The sequence below is a fragment of the Lycium barbarum genome, chromosome 6 (assembly GCF_019175385.1).
Source record: "Lycium barbarum isolate Lr01 chromosome 6, ASM1917538v2, whole genome shotgun sequence".
Taxonomy (NCBI): domain Eukaryota; kingdom Viridiplantae; phylum Streptophyta; class Magnoliopsida; order Solanales; family Solanaceae; genus Lycium; species Lycium barbarum.
In genome coordinates this window covers 81,342,263-81,353,913 of record NC_083342.1, presented here as the reverse complement: position 1 = coordinate 81,353,913, position 11,651 = coordinate 81,342,263, and positions in this window count along the sequence as shown.

Genomic DNA, 11,651 nt, shown 5'->3' with positions numbered 1-11,651 from the left:
CTTTTTCTTGAAGTTTCTTAAAATAAAGGATGAATATATCCTAATTTGTCATCACTTGTCCATATATATATATATATATATATATATATATATATATATATATATATATATATATATATATATATATAATTCCTACTAATGTAAGGTGACACATACCACACGGCCACTTGTGGCTTCATGTCCATATTTTTTTTGAATTTCCCTTTTTGCCCCTAGCCTTCCACAATATTACCATGAACCACCTTGTGAATTTTACTTTTTACCCTTAGTCTTTCTCAATATTTCCATACTAATAAACAACTTGTGAATTAAAATAATTTTGGAAAATAGTCTTGCCCTTAACTTACCACGACTTCCTTAAAATATTCGAATACCACGACTTCCTTAAAATATTCGAATGTACGAAATACGGGACATAGCATCCTCCCCCCTTTAGAGCATTCGTCCTCGAATGTTCAACTGGCCTTATGGGGTCTTATAATACTTCGGGAGGGTCCCTCTTATAGTTGTCCTTTTCTTCGTACTCATTCCTTATCTTTCACCCTATTTTCTTTATAATCGAACTCCTCGGTCTTTACATGAGTTCTCATTCCGTGTCATGGGTTTTCTAATCCACTGCGCCAACTTATTATGCTTTTCCTTCCCAAGTCATTTCTTTTCTGTTATTGTTTCGTCATCACACCTTAACAGAAGCCATGTCTTTGGTACGCAATCTTCACTTGACGATCCAGTGTGGCTATAGGTTACTCCTTTATCCTCATGTCTGCCTCATGGTATACTTATTGTCAATTCGTTTCTACTACTTTCAGGTATCCTTCTGATGTGCCAATATATTTTGAACTCTGGCCCCGAGCTAACAAATTTTCCTTTTTTGGAACCTGAAAATGTTGTGATTCCTTTTAGGTTTAATATAATATTTCTCCCCCCCCCCCCCCCTTTTTAAGGGGCTCCTTATACGCCAACAGTCTTCGAGTACCTTCGTCTACGATAATTACCTTATTCCTCGTCCTTCTTTCCAACTCTGTGCATAACATATCGAAACTTCTTACCATAAGTTTTTCTTTCATTTTGCGACTATATCATCATTCTTGTCAATATTCCCATATCTTTCTATCCACTATTAGTCCCTTTCACCCATTTAGCTCAGTTTCTCGTGATTCTTCTTAACTATGCGCTTGTGTTGCAACCGTGCATCCATATTTTTCGAGCATCCTATTACCTTTGCTCTTAGCATAGAATTCTTACAGTTTACACCCTCTCTATCCTCGCTTATCAAACCTTTAACTATATCTATGATGATATGACCGAGCGGTCTCCCATGTACGTTCCTTACACTTCATTTTTATTTCCCCTAAGATCAACTCTTTCAGACCTCACATGACTTCTCATCCCATACCATTAATTTCCCCATCAACAGTGTCGACCCATTATCCTTATTCTGTCCTCGATGCGTAATCGGGTTCTTACCGCTAACTCGTTAAGATATCCTTCTCACTCTTATGGTTAAAGATTTCCAATTATTTTGCTCCCAAATGTTCTCCTCTTCCTTTGACTAATCCGTTAGTATACCTTTTCTACTTTCATCCTTAACCCTCCTTGGGTTTCTCCCTACTCGAGCACCTTTCTTCTTTTTCCATTTGTGGCATCGGCACTAAAGTTCATGAAATATTCCTTTAGACACGCAAATCCGTCCTATTCTTAAGTCATCCTCTCAGGACAGCTCCTTTATGCCCGCGGTGACCACATTAATATGGCTACACATTTATTCCTTTACATACCTTTCAAGGGCCTAAATCTCCTGGCATCGTCGCAAGGCCTAAGCATTCTTTCTCTTACTTCACATCCCCTATCCTAGTCACTATTCCTTTAGCCCCACTTATTGAAATTGGTTCTCGAACCTTACACACTCCTCTTTTGTTCCATATTACCCCACTTTACCCTTTTCGCGTACTTATCTTTGAGTTTTTACCCAAGTAGTCTCGTGATTTGCCGGTAGTTTCTCTCGGGGCTTCCCTCACCGAGGTTTCTTACCCTTTACCCTTTTTCCGACATTTTGATCTCCCTGCCTTCCATTTACTCACTCTCTTTCTTTTCCAAATATTGTTGTATTAGAATTTTCCAATCTTAACCTGAAAATGACATTAGCTCACCTTGTAACACTGGTACCATTTTTTTTTTTTGCTGTCACTTGAACTTCGGTACCCTTACTCGATTGATGCCTTCCATACCGTAGCACCGGTTGCTGGGGCACACGTGTCCACCGATACAATCATATGTGGGATATCCTACACATTCGTATATATGTATGTATAATTACTACTACCTTGCCTACAGAATATCTCCAAACGCTATTCAAGCTTATCCTAATTCCAGAGCTGTGATACACTCTCTGTCTCTTCACCAGTCCAGTCTGCCTCGTCCTACGCGACCTCTTATGGTCTCCAACCATCCCGTATACTCTAGTTTCCCTTAGGCTACTCTAACTTCTCATTTGTCTCTTATGTCTAAATCTATAGAATTTCTTGCACACTTCCCAGGGGGTCACCCATCCTAAGATTTCCCCCACCTTGGCACGCTTAACCTTGAAACTCCGATAAAATCTGGAGCATTAGCGCTGATATAATCGCATCCACCTCATTGCATGACCTTCATTACATGATCTGGAGCAAGTCGAGGTCTTACAGATTCCGAGACATTTTCATAACACGTCCTTCCCTTTACAATTACTATTTTACCCTTTTCGATCCTTAATATTCACCTTTCACTTATGTGTATACCTTTCGTCCTAGATTCCTAGATTCCCGATGGTAGGGAATACACCTTCGTTGCCATTACTTATAAATACTCGATTATCCATCTCCTTGGGCTTCTGCTCGCCACTCTTATATAATAATTTACAACAAAACTATTTGTAGACTTTCCCTGAATCTCCCAACAGATCTTGCTCCTACTAAACCTCGAATGTTATCCATCTTAATCCTTCGGACTGCTAATCGTCTTTCTTGCAATTATTCTTCATGCCATGCCAAGTTCATAACTCCTCCAAAACAATGCATCCTACTTATTATCTATTTACAATATTTCCTTTCCACGCTTCCTTTTGTTAGGCGTACCTAACTAAATGACCTGATTTTCGAAAAATTCTGATAGAGTCTCCTTTGCAATCCTTACTATTCAGAATTTGCACGCAACAAATACCAACAATGCCTCACAGGGCATACATATGTATACGACACATCTCAGCCATCCAGAGCTTCCAGTTTCATGTAACAGAACAAATATATCAAGACTTACCTCTATGACTTTCCATATCACCACTCACCTTCTTCCGTCGTATGTAAGGCCTATATAAGGAATCCCATTTCCTATGACTTGGCTCTATCGCACGATCTAAGACAGAAAGAAGGTCAACAATCCCTAGATGCCCTGCAGCCTCCTGTTTATATATGTGGCCGGCTTCACACCCATAAACAGGACTCTACTGGACACGAATTTGCAGACAACCCCTAAGACGACCTGCTCTGATACCACTTTGTCACACCCCGATCTTGCTAGGGTGTGATGGGCACCCGACCCCATATTCGGAGCCGAGCGAACCCGTTGACTCTTATTACATACATAATCTTTTGGACTACTTGAATCAAACAAAAATGAAATATATAGCAAAGACTTCCAGAAACATCCTTTTCATCATTCTCAAATCAAGTGAAATCTGTAATCATAAGAAATTTATAACATAAAGAAAAATGACACATCGGCTGACGGAGCCACTCACAAGACTGACATTCTATACCCACGACTCTGTCTGAAAGGTCTCTAACTTCGAACAAGACATCATAGCATAATACTCTGACCCGGCAACACTCCAAGGGAAAATGGAGCTTGCCAACTCCGCTGGAACATCTTCTATAATGGCTTCTACTCATCTGGGTGTACCTGCGCGGCATGAAACGCATCCCCCGAAGAAAGGGGGTCTGTACGGAATATGTACTGAGCATGTAAGGCATGGAATACAGAAAAGAGGATCATAACTGAAACAAAGATTTATCAGAATCAAGTATGACTTTTTAAAAACGTCAAAGCACTTGCCTTTAGAAACGAAAATCATGTACGTCATCATTATAAATCATAAATGAAAATCAGGTATGTCTATATCATATATCATATAACATGCCCCGACCCTCTAGTGAGGGACGCGGTGAATAAAATCATGTATGTCAATATCATGTATCATATATGCATCTAACGTGCCCCTGCCCTCTAGTGAGGGACGCGGTGAATAGGATCATCATATTCCATCCTGGCCACTACCCCATCATCATATCATCACATATATATAACGTGCCCCGTCCCTCTAGTGAGGGACGCGGTATAACATGCCCCGACCCTTCAATGAGGGACGCGGTGAACAATGCAGTGGAGTGCGCACGAGAACACACCCTGTCCCGGGACGCAGTGAAGGATATATTGAGGCATGCACGAGCAGAGTAGTGAGAAACTATATGCACACAAATCAATTTTCTTTCAAAACTCGAAAGATAAGTACACAAACCGACACTTGAGGATCGTAAACACGTTTCAAATCAATCCGAGTTAGTATGAGAAAGTTATGGACACTTTTACCACAGAACCTCTTCGAATGTTTCCAAAGCAATCCAAGACTGTATACAAAAGTTAGAGACATTAATACTTACACAACCCTTTTAGGGACATGAACTCTTTATACTTTACTCGTTATTCAACCATATAGTAAGCTCAACTATACCGCACGTACTCATGTCAAGAAGTGAATGAGGATCATAGACAAACTCTGAAACATATCAAATAGAGCTTCGGAAATCATAGATACGTATCAAAACCATATGAAGTAGCTTATAGAAATTAAGAATATTAGCCATCCTAGTGGCTCTAAGAATAGGAGTTCCTTTGAAATCATACATATACGTAGTCTGTTTGTTTCATAAGGATCATGCCAAAAGAAAGAAAGGGTAAGCCTTACATATATGTCCCACGTCCTATTAGCTACGCTTTTTCGTCCAAGCTTGCTAGTCTACATTCAAGAGAATTGACATAATCATTAGACTCACTGACATATACTTGTCTTAGTCTTTCAAATGAATTCATTTATATTCTACCGAAATTTCGGCAGCATTTCCCCTATAAATACAACTAACCCCGAGAATCCAACTCGGCCAAATGATCAACAAAAAATCCGAGAATTCAACTCGGCCAAATCACCAACAACAATACCAACAGTCATTCTAACAATATCAACAATCGATTCAAAACGCATTCCAACGTTAGCAACTTCTTTCTACAAACTTCGACGGCGTTTCATTTATGTTCAATTCATAATTGCTCACATATTCAAGTACTAATCCGAAACCATTCAAACAATATTCAAGAACACTTCAAATCATCCGCACAATATTCAAAACAACCCAACCAACATACCACTTCACCCGAAACCTTCCAAATTCAACAAGAACGATAACAACACATTTCTTTCTTCCAAATTTATGAACTACACCAATAATCTACATATTAATAACTTTATTCTCATAGTTACAAGAAACCATGTTAGAATCACATTAATTCCTCCAACAACCCACAAGCAATTACAATGCTAACTTGAACCATTAAACCTTCATTTTCATCATGGATTCGATAACAACAACAATCAAACTACCAAATAAAAATCAATTCATCACATCCTATCACCATCACTCTTATTCGGCCATACCATGCACATACATATTTCATGAATTTCATCCATTTCTACATACTACAACATTCACAAATCATCCATAACACATGTACAAGAAGATTGAACCTTACCTTCCTCCACTTGTCTTCTTACTTGGCTAGGGTTTGTAAATCACCCAAATGAATGCTTGGCTTGCTCCAACAACTCCTTCATGTTAATGAGGACCTTCCAATTAGTTGAAATGATAAAAGAAAATATTTTTTCTTGGTCAATTTCCCATGGCTCCAATTCGGCTAGCTTGGCCGAATGGTTCTCCATTTTTTTCTTCTTCTTGGAGTTTCATGAACTTGTGTGGGAAGATTATGTCTTATTATGTAAGAAATTGTCCAATATATATAATTAGCCTCATCAAATAGAATGTGGACACATGCCCCTTCTCCCTTTTTCTTGAAGTTTCTTAAAATAAAGGATGAATATATCCTAATTTGTCATCACTTGTCCATATATATATATATATATATAATTCCTACTAATGCAAGGTGACACATGCCACACGACCACTTGTGGCTTCATGTCCATATTTCTTTTGAATTTCCCTTTTTGCCCCTAGTCTTCCACAATTTTACCATGAACCACGTTGTGAATTTCCCTTTTTACCCTTAGCCTTTCTCAATATTTCCATACTACTAAACAACTTGTGCATTAAAATAATTTTGGAAAATAGTCTTGCCCTTAACTTACCACGACTTCCTTAAAATATTCGAATACCACGACTTCCTTAAAATATTCGAATGTACGAAATACGGGACATAACATATGGGATAAAGTACGGCCCGTTAAAAATTGTACGTCCCATACCTCATTTTTCGTAATTTTCCAGAAAGTTGAAAAATTGACCTTCCAAGTACGGGCTGAAAGTACTGGACGTACATTGAAGTACGGCCCGTACATTTTGGCCGTACTTTAAGTCGGTGGAATTTTTTTCTTGGCCTATAAATAGATTTCTCACGACTTGGGGCTCATTTGTTCCCCAAAATAGCACCCTAGTGACCCTCTAAGCTCTCTCAATCATCCATAAACATCCCAAATAATTTCAAGATAAGATCAAGCTCTAAATCCTTAACTAGTTCATAAAAAGTGAATGTTCTTGGTTACACTTGGAGTTGAGATGAATTTGGTCTTGAAGTAAGTTGTGTGTGGCTATAGTTCTTCAACAATAAGGTATGTTTTTCATCTTGTGTCTTACGTTGAGATGATTTTAAGGTTAAACAAGTCTTATAAGTGAAAGGAGTTATGGAGAAAAGGTCATAAAATGTTGTGTTGTAGTTGTTGACTATGGACTGAATTTGGAAGGTAGTTTTGGATTGATATGAGTCTAGTATGAATGTAATCTCTTGGCTTGCTGGTTACTGAGATGTAAGTTGGCCCAGATGGTCAGATGTTTACTTATGCATGATATTATGTTCATAGGATGGCCTCCTTAGCGTTATTTTATCTTTCGAGCCATAGATGATGCGAGATATACTAGTAAGGTGTCGGGTGCAAATCACGCCGCACCTAGGTTGGGGTGTGACACGTTTTGTACAAAGATCTGATTGGCTTGATATATTTATTGTTGGAAAGGTATTTCGAAGGGAGAAAATGTTCATGCTTTTGAGTTTTCGTAGATTCACAACCAATAAGGGGGTTATACGCACTTGAAGTGAGGCTTTGTGCAAAATCACTTGCAAACATGGCCTGTATTATAGCTTCTGACTATACTTTGTCCTATGACTCCCCTTATACCTTGATTAGGTTCCAAAACACTTCCTACACCCCCATTCGGGTTTGATTATATCCCCATCTTACAGTTCTATCACGCCTCAAACCTGACCCTGACGTAACAGGCATCCGATGCTAATGAACCGCACCAGAAGCACCTTATAAAGTAGAGGTACCACAAACATTCCTCCGAATTCATATCAACAACACATTTAAAGCTTAACTAAAATTAAAATAGTTATAAGTGGAGAGTTAAAGCGATATAAATAATCATAAGTCTAAATATCCATTAAGCATGGAAAAATGCCCCAATAAGTCAAACAGTGACTTCAACAACTATCCACAATACTAATGTTGTCTATGGAGCTTCTAAGATGAATAAATAAATAGTCTAACTTCGGGACACAACTAAGAACTAAAAGCAATAAATTCTAAAGATAAATGGAGTCCCATAGAAAAACATGTGGGCTCATCAATTAGCCAGGAAAGCAGCAAGTCCACCTACTCCACGCGATTGTCACGAACTTGCTTTTCTTCGTTACCTAACATAACATAAAAAACAACAATGGCATGCTTGAGTACTAGGTACTCAGTGAGTGTCTACGGGACAATATTTATAGAAAAATATACAAGTAATAGTTATAATTTAAAACAGTGTTAAGAAACAATTCAAAGCGAATAATAGCTTATCATGGAATCTAGTATAAATCAATGATGAAGAAATACTAACTTTGAATCATTAAGTCGTTGCTCATTACCTTAAGTTTTTTCAATTGAATTCAAGTTCATCACGTGGCAACTAATGGATACCCACAATCATGCCAAGACAATCCCAAATCAATAATAACGAAGGGACAAAAACTTTAGGTTTGCTAGACCGCATAGAAGCACCACATTGGGGCTATCAACCCACAATGGCTACCCTTTCTCCCGAATAGCTAGACAAAGACCACACCTATACTACTAACCCTCGATGGCCACTCTTCTTCCCAAATGATAGGCTAACCCCACTAGGATCCATAGTGACTACCCTTCCTCTCGAGTAGCTAGGTCAAACACAAATAACGGAAATCATGGCCTATTAGCCAAATCACAATCATAGAATAAGAGCTTAATCATTTATTATGGGTTATATTCATCACCCCGTTAGTAGGTATATATGAATTCATTAATCGATTTAGAAACCATGTTAAAATCATTAATCAATTTCAATTCAACGAAACCCGTTTATAGGGCAAAACACATTAAAGATCGAAGCTTTCGAAATCAAGTTTAAAGTGTCCCTTATAGGGGAAAAGCATGTTCAAAGTTCAAGGCTTTATAAGTCAACTCTATTCATCCCTTGTTAGGGAAAAATCGATAATACGTATCGGTTATACTACATAAGACGGTTCAATGCGGGCTTGTCCCTCACGCACACAAAACCTTATCAAAGAAACCATTTTAAAGGATGAAAAGTATGTCAAAAGAGACATACCTCAAATCCGGCCAATAATGCTCTCTAATGGAATTTCCAAGATTCAAAAGTCACTTTACAATTTATTAGGACGATAAAGATTAGAACTTTAATCTAATTCCACTCGTCTCCCCCTCTTCTGGAAAACTAGGTTTATGCCAACATTTAAGTTTTTCATATCTCATGAATCACCCATGTTCTAATTCATTTCAAACGATATCTGAACCCAAAACTAACCCCATAACGATACTTGAATTAAGGAACTTACCTCACTAAGATTTCCCAAAGGTTCTTCTCTTCAATCATTCTCGGATCGAATTCTCACAATCTACGGAATGGGTGATGATTCTAGCATTAATCTTTGTTAATAATCCATGTAGGAGTATTAGAATTACTTAGAAATACATGAAGTAACCTTACCTTGGTGTGGGAGGATGAGGAGAGGAGAGGAGAGAAAAGTCATAGGGTTTTGTATAAGTGAAAATAGAATGAAATTGCAGAAATTTCACTTTTAAACTCGAGTTCTGTATTTTCATGGACCCTGGGCATCTCCCACCATCGCCTAGAAGTTTCTGGAATCGACAGTTTTGTCATCCTGTGCTTGGGCGTCGCCCCATCATTGCTCGCAACTTTCTGCCGAAAATGCAACACATACACTCGATGGTAAAATGTTCATAACTCCTTTTATGAAACTCCATTTGATTTGTTCCTTATTGTCACGACCCAACTCGTGGCTCTTGAGGGCACCCAGACTAACCCCCTGGTGGGCTAACCCTTCCCTTAACTATCTCATTTTAGTTAACATTCATCAAGCGGAAATACACAAAAAATATACTAACAGTCTCAATTTAGAAATATCAATAGTGCGGAAGTACTAATACATAAATAACCCCAAAATCTAGTCTGAAACTAGTACAAGAGGCATTACTAAATAAATACATAGTCTGAAAATAAAATATAAATCCCAAATCAAATAATATTGTCTCAAAACAAAAAGGACATATATATTGTCACGACCCGACTAGGGGCCGCGACGGGTACCCGGGGCTAACCGCTGAGCACCGCTCGTTCTGTCGCTCGTTTCACTCATTTAATGCTCTTTTTATCATCTTTATACCCTTAGCGTAGGAAAATCATATTTCATATGAAAACACAAAATACTTTCATATACATGTGCCTTTAGGATATCAAAATAATACATACATATATATATATATATACAGTGGCGACCTCGTGAGACCATCTAACCCGCACTGCGTATCTACGAGCCTCTACTGGAGTACTGAACATAGGGACGGGACAAGACCCCGTCATGCCTAAAAATACATATACATGACTATATACACAAAAGAATAATCAAGCACCTCTGGGACAAGGGAGTGCTTTCAATCAGCTGACAGCTACTACGGGTCTGGATCGAGCTCTCCTGCCTGTGGCCATGAACACAGCGTCCAAAGAAAACGGATGTCAGTACGAATATTGTACTGAGTATGAGAGGCATGAACAATGAAATAAGATAATGATGAAAAGAAGACATCAATATGGAACATCTGAATCTGACTGTCAAGTATAAAGAAAATAAGTCATGCTGTCTTACTCATACTCATCATCATATCATATATGCATAATGTATAAACTGCCTGTCCATATCGGATCAGTGTGATAATCAATAACATTAGCCTACGTCCAGGCCTCCCGTGTCCGGGGTATCATCTCATGCCGCCCACTAGTGGTGTCTGCCCATGCAATCTGGCCATGGTGTATACGTATAGCTGCCCGCCTTAGCGGTGACTGCCCGGCCAACTAGGTGCGGTGTTATATCATCATCATCATAATATGCACATCATGGTATGCTTATCTTATCATAGTACATGCATAAGGCTCAAGATCAGCTATACTTTATCGGGGTGACGTAAGGTCATGATCCCCCGATTTCATTATGGAGCAATCATCGACATCCTGCCTCACCTTGAAGGAATGAGCATATAAGGTGAGTGTAAGCAATAAATCGCACCATTAACATCATAGGGGTATCACATCATATGTATTAGAATTTCTATACTTTACTTATTACCTTGTGTAGCTAATTATAGACATAGACTCATCTCTTCCGGAACATAAGAGATTCATGGATAAGGAAGAGAGTCATGCTAAAGGATTCATGCCATATAAAGAAAGGAATAGCCTCACATACCTTTGACGTTTAACTAGGCTAGCGCTTGCTTGTTCTCCTTCGATATCTCGTTTCTACCTTCAAGAGAGAATTCACATTTGCGTTAGTTAATCAACTATAAGAACGCGCCACTAATTCTAGGGAAGATTGGGCAACATTTCCTTTGTTTATACTACTTTTCCCATATCCTACATCAACTCCCAAACGCTCACAACAACATCCATAATACTGTAATCGACAATCGTCATTCATATACATTAACCACAATCCACCATCTCCCTCCAATTTGTCCACATTTATACTTATAACTCATTATTGCGCTTTGGCGTATATAATACTTATTTCATAGTTTAAACATCATTTATAAAGTATTCATAACCACAACATCCCAACATTCATGATTCAATCCAACCCCTATTCAATCATAACACTATTCACCCCTTTTATGACCCATTTTCCATGTCTTTCTATAATTCAGGTATCTTAGCTTTCCAATACCTTAAACAACATGTTTTAGTCATGAAACTTACCTTAGATGATGGTTGAACAAGCCT